This window comes from Ictidomys tridecemlineatus, chromosome Y (genome assembly GCF_052094955.1).
Source record: "Ictidomys tridecemlineatus isolate mIctTri1 chromosome Y, mIctTri1.hap1, whole genome shotgun sequence".
Classification (NCBI taxonomy): domain Eukaryota; kingdom Metazoa; phylum Chordata; class Mammalia; order Rodentia; family Sciuridae; genus Ictidomys; species Ictidomys tridecemlineatus.
The window spans coordinates 22,493,155-22,497,997 of NC_135494.1; the positions used below are offsets into that span (position 1 = coordinate 22,493,155).

General features: G+C 41.4%; 1 pseudogene; it reads left to right on the plus strand.

The window, feature by feature from the left end:
• The first annotated feature begins 3,765 nt into the window (after positions 1-3,765).
• Positions 3,766-4,476, plus strand: LOC144372104 (PRELI domain containing protein 3B pseudogene; annotated as a pseudogene).
• The last annotated feature ends 367 nt before the right edge of the window (positions 4,477-4,843 follow it).

Consider the following 4,843-nt stretch of genomic DNA (forward strand, 5'->3'; position numbering starts at 1 on the left):
TATGCAAGATAATGAAATGAGGCAGTACTATGTGCAAATAGTTTTCTTTCATACACCAAAGCTTGGGGGTATTAGTGGTCCCTGGAGTACATTGCATGGATTGGTGATGAGATAGCTAAATGCTTAAATAGCTCACACAGAAAAAGTATCTTCATCAATTACTATGTCTGTCATGAATAAAAGAGATGGCACACATGAATTTATCTTAAAAGGGGAATATGTGTACTTTATTTTAGGTATGTATCTATAAAATCATTACGATCCTGAAAAGTGAGATTATTTTGTAAGGTGCACCATGCCAGTTGGAGTCCCAAACGGTACTACTCCAAAATACAACACCTTGGAATTTGAGAAAACAGCACTTCCAGGAAGGCCATCCTCACCATCTCACACCCTTTCCCTGAGCTGGCTATAAAAGAATTCTGTGATGAGATATAGGATTACAAAAAAAAAGAATGACCAGGGATGGTAGGTGTCTTCCCCCAAGTTCATTATTAGATCATATCCCCTTTGTGCAATCAATCTCCACAAATTTTCAACTTTCACTCTCCATTGAACTTAGGCATGAAAATACACAACAGAGTCTGTTTCATGGTATCTTCATTTCTGAAGACTCTCATGACATGTAAAAGTCACACTTGGATTTGTGTGCTTTTCTCTTGCTGATTTCATCTGTGTTTTGTTACAGATGCTTCAACCATGCATCTAAAGATGGACAAGTAAAGAAATCATTTTTTCTCTTACACCAGTGTCAACATAATACAAAACATCTTTAGTTCAATGAACAAACATTAGATATGATACTACATTATCTTAAAGAAGACGAAACTGTCATAAATTGACTATTAGTCAATGTGCTCTCCATGAGGCCTCAGGAGGTAGTGGGGCATATGTTACCAGAAACTGAAGAAGGGTGGATCTTTGTTGTATCTTAGTGGAAAGTTTATTGGAATTGGGTCCTAGTTATAGATACAGGGGTGGAGAGAGAGACAAGAATCAGGGACACTACGTATAATCCCCAAGGCACACTCCCAGCGTCCTGCTTCCTCCAGCCATGCCCCATCTGCCTACACTTACCACCCAGTTAGTCCATTCAAATTACTCATCCATCAAATGCATTAATCCACTGATTAGGTTATAGCTCTTCTGATCTAATCATTTCACCCCTGAACATTTCCTGCCTTAACACAGGCTTTGGGGGTGGGCATCTCATATCCAATCCATAGTACTTATATACCCTTCTATTTCTATGGGGAAAGGAGAGAATGAGGAATGTAGACAATATTGAGGTGGTATAAATGACTACCAGGGGGAATGAAGAGTCCCGTAGACAGAAGTTAGTTTGTACATGATTCTCTTTGGAATTTGCACGAGCCCAAGGGATAGACTTCATTTCATATCAAAGTCCATCCAGGGGTGGGTCCATTCCTCAGTCTTATTTTTTCAAATAGATGAGATTTCAGGAATGGATAGAAAGCAATGGTGTCCCTGCAGCCATCTGGTCCTTAATGCAGATAAGAAAACTCCTAAGAGTCTTGGCCTATGCCTGGGGAGGGAGAAGCAATACAAGTTTTTCTTTTGGGTCAAATGCTCAGCCTGCCAAAAACATCCTATGTCTTCAGATACTATTCCCCAAACTTCAACGCTGGGAGAACCCAACTTGTAAAAGATGATCTTGGACAATTAGTTGAGGAGATTTCTAGAAAAACACTGAAGGCTTTTGTTGTTGTTTTTATTTTGTTTTTGTGCTGCTGATAGCAAAATGTTAAGAAATTAATTGAGCAAACAAACTTTTACAGTGGAAGGAAACAAGAAAATGCATGGGAGAATTCTTGTCTCATTTGGATGGCAAAAGACAACGGAATTGAGAGATTCACTCACATTGTAACAGAGTAAAATCCAGCACTTGACTAGATAACTTTTTACTGAAATATTAGAAACCTGAAAAGATCAGATTTTTGAGACACACAAAAGACTCTTTGAAGAGCTTTGGGGTGTGACTCTCAGAGCCGCCTAATCAGGTAGGAGGGCCTCTGGGAAAACCAAGTGTATCACCCCTGAGCCTTCTCTGCAGAAGACAAAGAAAGAAAAGGCACTCTATCAAAGGCATTCTGTCTCATGGAGGAAACCAACATGAAATTCACACAGCAACTCCTATAGTTGTTTAGAGTGGTATCCAACTGAAATATTGTTAGCGTGGACATCAAGGGACAAGGAGAAGAGAAGAGGAAAGAAGAAAGTTGGAATGTCCAAATTCTACTGGAAGAAGTGGACAAGTGAAAGCACTTGGCTGCAAATATCAGTTTGGTTGTGTGAGATGGTTCAGGCTTCTGTGAGTGGATCCAACCTAATCACATGAGTTCCCTAAAAGCAGCGGCGTTACTATGCACGATGCGGAAGCTTAGACAGCTCCTAGGAATCAAGACAAGTCTCCATCTAACAGGAAGCAAGTAATGGGGGACCTCAGCCCTACAGGAAAAAAAAAAAAAAAACAAATGCAGCCAATTCCCAGAATGACTGTGATAGGAGATCTCCCTTCAGAGTGCCCATTCGGGAAAGCAATCGGCCACCACCTTGATTTCAACCTTGTGGAAATGTAAGCAGAAGATTCAATCAAGTCCGCCTGCATTTCCAAATTACAAAAACAGCACTCTAAAAATTGTGTTGTTTTCAGCTACTAAGTTTAGGCAATAATGTTATTCCAGCAACAAAATACTGATACAGCCTCATAGGAATTTTGACACTAACATTGCTAAGAGTAACATAAAAGAGAAGAATATCACCTGAACTAAGCAGAAAGGCATGACAATACAAGATGCAAAAAGTGGCCCAGAACAGTTTTCATCAGTTCAGTGAGCACAGAAGCATAGTAAAACTATTAAGCCATTTGATTTTTGTTGTCAGAAACAATTTTGCCTTTTAACTACCAAACTGATTACCAATTGCAAATTAGAAGGGTAAAACTTTTCCATTTTTAGTATTATAAAAGCCACAGGTGACAGCAGCCTCTGAGAAGACCCCAATGTTCCCCTTTCTCTGGTGTAATACTGTCCCATACTACACGAGGGTATGTGCGCCCAGTGAAACATAGAAGGTGTAGTGGCGTGTCACCTCCACTGTTAGATCATAAAAAGCAATGACACTTTTTTCTTGGACTTTCTCCTTCTCCTGATATTTCTGAGAGAAGCCACCTGCAAGATCATGAGCAGCCCTGTGAAGATGTTCATCCAAAGAGGAGCAGTCAGCAGCCGTGAGTCCCATGAGGGCTGTCCTGGAAGTGGGTTGCCAACCCAGCCATGCCTTTGGATAATTGCAGCTGTAGCTGACATCTTCAGAGACCCTGAGTCAGCACCACCCAGCTCATCCACCCTTGAATTCCTGACCTACAGAAACTGAATGAGATGAGTGCTTTTGGGTTTTAATCACTAACGTGGGGTAATTTGCTACATGGCAATAGATAACAAATGTACCTTATGAGGTCAAAAAGATTATTCTTTTCTCAAGCAATTATCCATCTAAAATAAGCAATAAAATCAACAGGTCAGTTCATATCCAAATCAAATTTTCATTAAAACCTGTTATAGCACACTCAAAAAACTCAACACATAATTACCATTAGACTTCACCAGAGCAAAGATCATAGCCCAGGGAGCCCGGTTGCGCTGCGCGGCGCTGAGGCTTGGCCTGGCCGGGATAGGGCGCGGGGCCGCGCGTCGGGACGTCCTCGCGCCAGGCCCGATGGCGCCTGCGCGCTGCACGGCCGGGTGCGGGTGGGGCTGGGTAGTGTGGCCTCATTGTCCCCTAGAGTCTCCCGGACAGGACTCAGGTCGCCGGCACCATGAAGATCTGGACCTCGGAGCACGTCTTCGACCACCCATGGGAAACTGTTACAACAGCTGCAATGCAGAAATACCCAAACCCTATGAACCCGAGTGTGGTTGGAGTTGATGTGCTGGACAGGCATATAGATCCCTCTGGAAAGCTGCACAGCCACAGACTTCTTAGCACAGAGTGGGAACTGCTTTCCATCGTGAAGTCTATTATTGGTTCAGCAAGAACCAAAACATATGTGCAGGAACATTCTGTAGTTGATCCTGTAGAGAAAACAATGGAACTTAAATCGACTAATATTTCCTTTACAAATATGGTTTCAGTGGATGAGAGACTTATCTACAAACCACATCCTCAAGACCCAGAAAAGACTATTTTAACTCAGGAAGCCATCATCTCTGTGCAGGGAGTCAGCCTTAGCAGTTACCTGGAAGGACTGATGGCGACCACAATATCGTCTAATGCTAGTAAAGGCCGAGAAGCAATGGAATGGGTAATACATAAATTAAATGCTGAGATTGAAGAGTTGACGGCTTCAGCAAGAGGAAGCATAAGGACACCAATGGCGGCGGCAGCATTTGTAGAAAAATGATAAAGTCAGTATAGAATATCAAATCCCCAGGTCTCTTCAAGCAGACAGTGTATTTATTCGTTATTTAAAAAGTACAACTGTATTTTAGGTAGAATTTTTTTTTCTAATAATCTGGAGTAAGGCTATGTGACTTTTGATCAAAACAAAAAGATACAGGACTTTTAAAATTCAAGGGATCATCTGAGGTTATTGTGGCTTGAAATGACTAATTTCTAGGGTTCTGGTATTTATGTGAAATTTAACAATTTTTTTTTAAAGTACTCCGGAGAAATGGGTATTGACATTGAGTCTCCTTAAAATAGAATTTTAACACTTTTCAGGCATTGGAACTGTACCTGACTTTGGACCAACCCCAGAGCCAAGCAAGCAGAGCCTCTCCTCATACACACACACACTCACCTTGCTAATAATAATTTGTGT